This window comes from Pelodiscus sinensis, chromosome 17, assembly GCF_052426305.1.
Source record: "Pelodiscus sinensis isolate ZL-2025 chromosome 17, ASM5242630v1, whole genome shotgun sequence".
Classification (NCBI taxonomy): Eukaryota; Metazoa; Chordata; order Testudines; family Trionychidae; genus Pelodiscus; species Pelodiscus sinensis.
The window spans coordinates 24,529,628-24,539,478 of record NC_143068.1 but is presented as its reverse complement, the minus strand read 5'-3'; the positions used below and the strand labels follow the sequence as shown (position 1 = coordinate 24,539,478).

General features: G+C 39.0%; 1 protein-coding gene across 5 annotated transcripts in view; it reads left to right on the top strand.

The window, feature by feature from the left end:
• The first annotated feature begins 3,071 nt into the window (after positions 1–3,071).
• EYA2 (EYA transcriptional coactivator and phosphatase 2) overlaps positions 3,072–9,851 on the top strand; it is a 171,919-nt gene continuing 165,139 nt past the window's right edge. For 3 of the 5 annotated variants that reach the window (XM_075901580.2, XM_075901583.2, XM_075901575.2), the window contains exon 1: positions 3,072–3,203. The gene's annotated coding sequence lies outside the window, so the exon portion shown is untranslated. The other 2 variants (XM_075901577.2, XM_075901576.2) reach the window with 2 other exon arrangements.

Genomic DNA, 9,851 nt, shown 5'->3' with positions numbered 1-9,851 from the left:
GGGACTGCCTTTTTATTCTGAATTTGTACAGCACCTAGCATAACAGATGTATGACCGAGTGTCCTTGGGCACTAATACAAATAATAATAATAAAGCTAGGCATGTGCCTGGCTTTAAGTACATGAGTAAACTTACTGGCTACGTCTAGACTGGCATGATTTTCCACAAATGCTTTTAACGGAAAACTTTTCCGTTAAAAGCATTTGCGGAAAAGAGCGTCTAGATTGGCACGGACGCTTTTCCGCAAAAGCACTTTTTGCAGAAAAGCGTCCATGCCAATCTAGATTCGCTTTTGCTCAAAATAAATCTGAGCTGTCTACACTGGCCCTTTTGCACAAAAGTTTTGCGCAAAAGGGACTTTTGCCCGAACGGGAGCAACATAGTATTTCCACAAGAAGCACTGATTTCAGACAGTAGGAAGTCAGTGTTCTTGCAGAAATTCAAGCGGACAGTGTAGACAGCTGGCAAGTTTTTCCAGCTGCTTTTGCGGAAAAACTTGCCAATCTAGACGTAGCCACTGAGTTCAATATGATTGATCATGTGCATAACATTGTGCAGCCACTAACATACTTAATTAAATGAGGAGATGAGTTAATTTTGTATATAAGACATTTTAAAGTACCATTCCATATTTACCTACTTGGTAAATAGCCGAGTTAAGAGGGCAATCAGGTTATTGGAGGAAGGAGAAAGTGTTGTAGAGACTAACCCTGAAAGACATAGTTAATTCTGGATAGCCTGTGGACCAGTCATTGAGTCAGAATTCTGGGCGGGTGAAAAGAATCAGAGAAAGGATAATCCGGGCTAGTGATTTAGGCTAATTTAACATGAGTGACATGAATTCAGAACTGCAGCAAATCCTTGAGTTAGTTCTGTGAACTTATGGAGAAGAGTGAGAGTAACAACTGAAAGAGTTTTGGTTTTGGGGGCTATGGAAGGCAGTTCATGTTAGGAACTCTTCTAGCTCCATACTGATGCAGGACTCTAGATTTCTTTTGAAATGTCGGAATACTTTGCAGTCAGGCTGATCCAAAGGATTTTAGTAAAAACAGCTGTCTAGTAGTAGTGATGTTTTTGTTCCATTGTCAAATGAGTAAAATCCATGAGTGTATTAATATGTGTGGAAGAGACTGTATGTGTGAGAATGTGGGGTAGATGGTATGTACTCGGCGGCGGATATAGGGCAGGGCGAGTGAGGCAGCTGCCCCAGGCCCTGTGCTTCAATAGACCCCGTGTCCTGAGCCTCGCAAAACTCTCATCCGCCCCTGTATGTACTTATGCACGTCTCCCCACCCATATAAGTACAAATCAGTAATGTGTATGTACTGAGAGGATCAGAATGCATCTGTGTTATCTCGTGGTTTTGTTGTGTATATATGGGACATGTATGAGTGTTTCTAATTGTTTGTGTGACTCATGTATCAAGCTACCCTGTATTGCGGTGGGTTGACTCTCCTAACAGAAGAAATTATAGGCTTTCCCTATCTGAAGGGGCTGCTTGGGGTGGTGCATACACCTTCTGCACTGTGAAAAACTCTGTTGCTGGCACATCCGTGATCACAGTAGGACAACTCTGGTGAATCACGTTACTCATGTAAGTGTTTTCAGGGTCAGGCCCTAGCATGTCAATACAGCGGGGCTAAAGCCGAAATAAGCTACGCAACTTCAGCTATGTCAATTGCGTAGCTTAAGTTGAAATAGCTTATTTAGGCTTTTGGTGCTGTCTACGCAGCAGGAAGTCTAAGGAAGAGCACTCTTTCTCCAACTTCTCATCCTCCTTGTAAAATGAGAGTTGCAGGAGTTGGAGCAAGAAGTCCTCCAGCTGGACATTATTTCAATATTATGTTGAAATAACTGCTTGTAGTGTAGACACAGACTATGTTATTTTGGAATAACTTCAGTGAAGTAGCATGTATGAGAGCAAACTGCCACAAAAACAATTGTTTTATTGTAGTGGAAACCAACTTCTATGAAGAGGTTTTGATATTTGGACATCCACTTCGAAACCAGTTACCTCATCAATCTCTTTTGTTGACAATTTAAATGGCTATTTATATCAATTGATAGCTACTTATTTATCTTAATAAAACCAACAAAAGCATGCTATACTATTATGCATTTCTAAATGATGGAAAACATTTATTGGTTTTTGTTATGTTTTGCCACATTTTGTAAAGGTCCTTCTTTAGCCAAACAACGTTTTATAATAGGAGGCAAGTTTGACAACAGCAGCAGAAGCATTATGAATTCAGAAGAAGGAAATAATAGGCTAAACAATTGTCAGTAAAATCAAAATAAATACAATCAAGAATGATAATTAAGAGGAATGCAGAGTAATATGAAAGACAATTAAGAGTAAAAATATATTCTATATATTAGCAGACACATTTGCACAATGTACATGGAACAACCCTGTGTATCTCACCCTATGAAAACTTCTTGACGGCACCATGAAATCATTATTGGGGTAACAGCTCTTGTGTGCTGCCAACTTTGGTGGCTTTTTTTATGGCAAGGAGTTGTCATATTTGGTGATTTACCTCTGATCTCAGCTTTTGGATACAAGCAATTGATTCCCTGAGGCGCTCAGAATTCTCTCTCCGAATTCTCTCTCTTTTCTAACACTCGTGTGGGAGGAGAAGGGTCACATTTTCAAGCCTAAGTGCGCCCTACAGGCTCCAAGCTAGCAGGCAAGCGACAATAAATCCCAAAATATTGTTTTTATGGGGATTTTTTTCAACCCCTCTCATGATTTTATGGGGGTGTTGGTTATTAAGTCTGGCTCCAACTTTTACTTCACTCTAGGGACCACGCCTGCCCCCCGCATCCTTTGCTCCAGTACTGCAGAGGCGCACCAGAGCGCTGCAATCCCCTGCTAGTTCTGTGACACCGCTGTCTAACACCTGCCCTTCCGTCTCCCCAGCAGCCCTGCGCTCCGGGGTCGCTCGAGGACTCCTGGCGGGGGAGAAGGTAAGGGCAGAGGCGTCACTCTCCCAGCGGGCATGTGCACACACACTCCGCACATGCTCACTGGGGCTGTGTCAGGAGTTTGGAGGGCACATTGGGAAACCAGGCAGAGGCTGCTCTTACACCGGCTCTGGAGTTCCCAGCCGCGCAGCAGCTGCCCCGGCCTCCCTCCCCTGGCGGGCGCTGCGGGGACAGGAAGCTGAGAGCCCCGGGGCGAACACCGTCCGTAGCCGGTGGTGAGTGCGCCCCCTTTCCCTGCCAGTGCGCTGGCTCCGGGGTGGAACGGAGAGGGGCATTGGGGAGCTCTGGGCACCGGCCCTTGCTCGGGGCGGGGAGAGGCCAGGGATGCTTTAGGCACGGCTCCCCACGCCCTTGTCCAGGCTGCTGCCTAAGGGACATGTGCCCAGCGGGCACTACGCACCGGGTTTGGGCGCTGGGATGAAATACCCAGCTCCGGTCCTTCCCATGCTGCCGCCTTCTGTTTCTTAGGGCTGGGGAGCGGGGCGTGGGGAGCCCGGCCAGTGCATCTCCCCAGACCAATACCCCCAACCTGCCCCATCGCAGGGAAGGAAGAGGAAACTGTCACACTCGACCGCATGGTCGTGGCACACGCTCCTTGTCTCCTCGCAGGAGCCGCGCTTGGAAAAAATTCTTCCCTCCACTTCCTAAAAGCAGAGACTTGCCCGCGGCGTGCCTGGGTCGCTGCGGTATTTCTCCCTGCCCTTGCCCACCCCGGCGAGGGGCAGCAGCCGGTAGGAGAATCGGTGGCATTTTACACTGGTTAAGCAGTTAACAGAAAATCAAACTCATGAGCGTGGAAATGACGCTGTTGTTTGCTCAGTCCTCGTATGGTTTTGGAGCAGTTTGCAAAAGGCAGGGAGGGTGAGTCGAACGAGACTGAGCAGGGGGGTTAAATAGTGTTGATAAGAGTAGGAAGGGAGTTCTTTGTGGGTGAAATCTTCCTTGGTGACACTAGTTCGCTCATGGGGCTGGAAGCGGGAGAGCGGAGTACTGAATTAATGTTAAGCCTCATGCCATTGTGGGTAGGTGAATATTGATTCTGCTTTCTCAGTTTTCTGTGAACACATGGGGTAATTTTAAAAACAATGAGTAGTCCTGTGGCACCTTAGAAACTAACAAAGGTATAGGACCATGAGCATTCGTGGGTAAAACCCACTTTCATCAGATGAGCTGGAGTGAAATATTTGTTTGCTATAAGTCGATAATGGTGTGATTTACCCTATGCATCAGTAGTTTTGAATCATGTGGGAAAAGAGTGTGACTGTGTGTGGACAGACAGTAAAACTTAGTATACAAAAGTAGAGATTTTTTCCTTCACTAAAGAGCAATTTGATACGTTTTTCATTTCCATTCTAAAGTACCAGTTATTTGTCCATAATAATGCTTAAGATGCAAGTACTTCTATTTATACTTCCACTCTGCAAATGCTCTGGCTATTTTTTATTCTGTAAATGTAATTGCATTCTTATTTTGGGTTCATTGGCATACATTTAAAGTAGGGTGATAACTTATTTCAGATTTAAGGCTCCCTATTACAGCAATACAGAACACAAGATAATACCTTGTTTTGTTTTGGAGACGTTTCACTCATGCTAGGAAGCAGTTTGAACAGAGACAAGACCATTAAAAGAACATCAAAATAAAGTAATTAGAAATTACTGCAATGTGAAGTTGTAAAATGTTAGCTTAGGCTTGATGTACTGAATACCTTCGCGCCCCAAAAAAAGTAACCTAAAAAATGTCAGAAAACTGCATTGCAAAAACATTGTCATCAATTCTGCAATGGCTTTTTAAATGTAGTACTGGTGCATAAGATTTAACGTTTTATATCTGGAATTAGTTTAAATTAGTTAACTGGCGTTTTTAAGAAACACTATGCAAGGCATTTAACTAGTGTAAAACAAGTTTATTTACAAACCACAACTAAGTAACTTAATTATAGACTTAAATAAAATTAAGTAATACAAAATCTTTGTTCTCAGTGAACAGAGGGGGAAAACCTTTAGTGTGATTTATACGCTTAAACACAGCTTGTTTAATTCAGAGAATACTGCTAAAAGAAATTATTTCAGGTATACAGCTGCTGTATTTCAAATAACTAATCTATTGATTTAATATGTTCCTCTTGGATGAAATTTTAATTGTTAAAACACATGGTTAATTAAACTCTTATTGGTCTACATCCAATTTATTAACAACTGTTTTGTTTGGTAGAGTATCAGACATGCATATTCCTTAACACTCCTAATGTAACTGGACAAAATGGTTTAATTGTTCAGACTTAATAGAATTTGCTGGTTGGTTTACTGAGAATTTTCCTCTTTTGGAATGCTTTTAATGGAGTATTTTGTCATTCATAGTTTCCAAATACACCGAGGACTTCTATTTTCATGTGACACTGCAATTCATATGTATTGGACATTTTTGAACGTTCCTGCATGCTGAGCCCAAGATGATAGCAGATATTTAACCTGTTTGTTTGTTTCCAAATTAAAAACAGCTTAAACGGCGCTAAGATGTTAGATTTAAAAATCTAGGACAGGCTGATTCTTTTTCTGGGCTATCTTGCACCATCACTTTTTAAAGACAAATAATTTCCATTTCTGCTTAACAATTGATGGCCCATAATATTGTAAGTGTGATTATGAGAGACTTCAAGATGGTTGTCCTACAGAGTTGTAAGTATTTGTAGCATTGAATATGTTCCAATATCATCTTTCAAAAATCACATTTTAAATTCATTTGGAGAGGCGTATTACAGCCAATAACCCTGATGATTGTTTTTTAACAAACTACTCTCCAAAATCCAAAAAAGCCAGAAAAATCCTCTCAAAAGAGTACTTCATGATTTTATCTTAAATAATACAATTAATTAAAATCAAATTGTTCATGTGACAGATTTATTCAAATAAACAACAGCAGGTTATACATTTATCTATTAAACATTATCATTTGTATTCCCTCACCACCATTTTGTTTTTAAATATTTCAGTGAGACCAGATCCCCATGACTTGCTAATTATAAGACCATAATTTGGTTGAAAGGGTCTAAATGCGCTATTGTTTAAAAAATGTCACAACCTTTGTCATTTTAAATTTCATTATAAGAGAGCTTCATTTAGGAGGAATAAAATGTTAGTTGGAGAGAAACTCTAAGAATCTATACTAAGTTACAACACGTGCAGACATTACTATTATACAGACGTGTTAAATTCAGACATGCACTATGGTAACAAGGCACACTGAAGTATTGACAAATTTATGCTTGGTGTTACTGAATTGTGCTTAGATAACTGTGATGGACACTTAGTTTTTGCTAAAGAACAAATGACTTAAAATAGGTATAATTCCCGCAAACATGAATGGACTTATTTCATTTTAAGCACGAGTAGTCCTGTTGACTACAATGGGACTGTCTACTCATGCTTAAAGTTAAGAATGTGCCTGTTTTGTAGGGCCTTTGTGTGTTTATAGACAAAACACATTTTAAACAGAAATCTGTTAAACAGATTTCCATAATTCTCTGCCGCCTTCTCAGCTATTTGTCATGCAGTGGTACAGCACTTAATCTGAAATTGGTTATAATTCTCTTCAGTAAAATTAGCTTCCTCTCTGCCAGACTTTTCAATAGCCAGATGTTTTTAAGGTGTCTTCAGCTGGAGTATCCAACTAGAACAGTGTTGAAGATTACTTAATCTTTGCAGTAAACCCCTTCTGCAGTAAATTCACAGGTTGTTATACTTTAATATGTTGAAATGACTGTTAAGATTTTTTGTGCAGTGAAAAAACATTTAAGTGAAAATAAAAATATTTTTAAAAATATCTGGAAAATAGTTTGCAATTAATGTTGCCCGATTTAATTTAACCATTTGTTCTTAACAGTAAATCCAATTGCAAATTCAAATTTTGTTCATAATGTGTATGACCTAATCAATGAATCTTGTTTTCAAATATGATAGTCAAATTAATGTTCCCTGTGGGTCAGGTAGCCTGTGTAGTTGTATTGCCGTTGCCTATCTTTTATGGATAAACTGTGGATGTCAGTCTCAGGGTTGTTAATCTGGTACCTTCTCATTAAATTTCTCTACAACAAAAACAGAAAAAAATACAACAGAGCGGAACATCTGCTAAATATACATAATATCTGAAACTAAAAATTAGATCTGTGAAACCATCATATGCATACCCTAAAAAAAATTAGATGGAGAATTATTCAGTGTTTTTGTTTTAAAATGTGTTTTTAAAAAAGTAGTGATTGGGTTAATCAAACAAATCTCTTCGCTTACTAGGGGGAGCAGTAAGAATAGGATTTAGAGCTAAGCAAACCCTGAACAGGCAACAGAAAAATCCCCTTTTCTCCTCCATAATGACAAGGATGGTCTCTCTGTCAGATGCTTTTTGTTTGGACCTTTTAGCCAATAACGGTAACAATCTGAAAACAATTGGTGATGGCAACTTAATAGTAGTTAAAACAATGCCTTTTCTTCTTTATTTATTGATCTTAACTTGTGTAATGATGATTAACAGACACCCTGTTAATCAGGGTGAGAATAACAGGTGAGAATAAATCCCTCAATTAGCTGGCAAAAAACTGCAGCCACATGTTTGTGACAAGAGTGCGTCACTACTCTGGGCTCGCAGCGACTTCGGCTTGTCAGAAGATCGGATGGCACTGGTATGTTAAAGGAAAATTTTCCTTATTCTGGTTGCAAAATAATTTATTTTGTGCTGATTGGACCTACAGTTAATAAAAAAGGCCTGATTCTCCTCTTTGATCGTTCTATTGAAGTTCCATTGATGTAAAAGCAGAATGGGAGAAGAATCAAATCTAAAATATGGCAAGAGATTCTGTCTGCTGCCACACATAACTGCATCTTCTTTCATTTTAAATGACCAGTCCTCTGATTAATCTACTGTATGATACTCTGGCTTTACTTGTGTATCTTTATGCTTTATTTTAAAATACTTGGCCTAATAGTTCATCAATTAAAGGGGAGAAACACTAACAGGATTATCTCTTTCCCATCTAAATTATCTAATGTGTAACTGCTTAACTCCCAATACTAAGAGCAGCAGCATATAAACAAGTTTATTTAACAGCTGTTTTACTGAGCTGTGCTGTACATGATTTGTTAGCACAGAAGGAATAATTTCTGTTTAATAGCATGGCTGGAATGCCAGAGTTCATAAGAGGTTATTTTTTCTTTTTTTGTGAGCTGTGAAATACAGATGACATCTTCATTGGTCTCTTCCATCCCACTTTATCACCGTAAACTATTTGAATGTAATATATTTAGTACATTTTTCTTCCATTCATGTGCAGAGGCTCTGCACAAAGGGGTAAGTCTAGTAAAGTGTAGTGTGAAACATGTTAAACTAGGTTTTTATTTTATAGGTGATTCAGGTAGTCTCTCTAGTTAGGAAAGGTGGATTAAAAATTGAGAATAGAAAAGGTTTGGGTGAGGTGCCCGTAGTACCTGATCATGTCACCCATAATGGTTTAACACTAATTCAAGATATCGTTCAGAAATGTGAAGATACAGAACCATAAACTTGAGATGTGTACAAAACTTTTTTGTTCTTATACCACATTGTTCTGTACTCTGTGAACCTGCTGTCTATCTCCATTTTCATCTTACACGGCTAGTTTGTAAATAAAGGGGAACTTTAGGAAAGTAGCAGAAGTCATCTCTTTTTTTTAATCTCATTATGAAGGTTATTTAGGACTTGGTGGGCATACTTGTGCTGGGTTGGAAGCATGCTCAAACTTGTGTGCTGGATTTGAAATATTTAGAAATAGTAGAGTACATTAAGTGAATTGCAGAATCAAACAATTTCTTAAACAAATCAGTCTTTCTGAATGTTTCATCAGTGTGCCAGTTAAAATAAATGCACGGCCACATGCATAATAAGATACACATAGCATTCAAAGGAACTCCTTAGAAGCTCTGTTTTCCAGTTCTCACTTAAATAGTCACTTAATTCCCGCACTACTCAAGATCTACATTTTTATCTTCGAGGAAAGGGGAATGTTTTGTGGCTTTTTCTAGTTTGAATTAAAAAAAAAAACCCACCTAGATTCTATGTTTCTTCTTCAGCAAGGACAAATAGAGGATTGCAATTGAGAGACTAATAAATATTACTTTATGACCAACAGACTGGCTCATTTTTATTTTTCATAACAAAAACTCCACACCTCAAAAATCACTGGGCAATAAAGATTTTATATAGTGTATGAGAAGTAAAAGTATGACAGTTAAATGTGGGTAGGTTTAAAAAAAAAACCCTGAATTAATAAGGGACCTAATATTACAAGGAGAACCTGGGTTATCCTATAGAATTATCTTCGTTGAATTGGGGCCAAAAGGCCTAATTCTCTACTACTGGGGGAGTTTGGCTTTTGACTGCAGTGAGACAAGGTCTGGTCCAAACTGGGCTATGACATTTTAATTTGTACTGAAGGAAGGACATTATAAAGCAATTGTAGACATTAACTAGAACACTGAATAATAAGTCCAAATCCTGCAGTCTGTTATAACAACACTTTATCTCACTTCACTGGGAGTTTTCCCTACGTGAGGGCTTGCAGAATTGGGCCCATAATTTGGAAAGCACCTTGAAGATTAAACAAATTACCATATAAAGGGCTTAAACATTTGTTTCAGAAAAAGTGAAAGTCTGAATTTCTCTCCTTAAACTATTGTACGCACTGAAAAGAATCCCAGTTCTCTAATCACAAAGTATTGCTACTATTTTATTTTCTAGAAATATGAAAGATTCAATCAGATTGGGTGGAGAAGGTGGACTTTTGATAGCCATTTTTATATACCTGTGTGTGTGTCTTGTGTATGGTTTTCACCTGC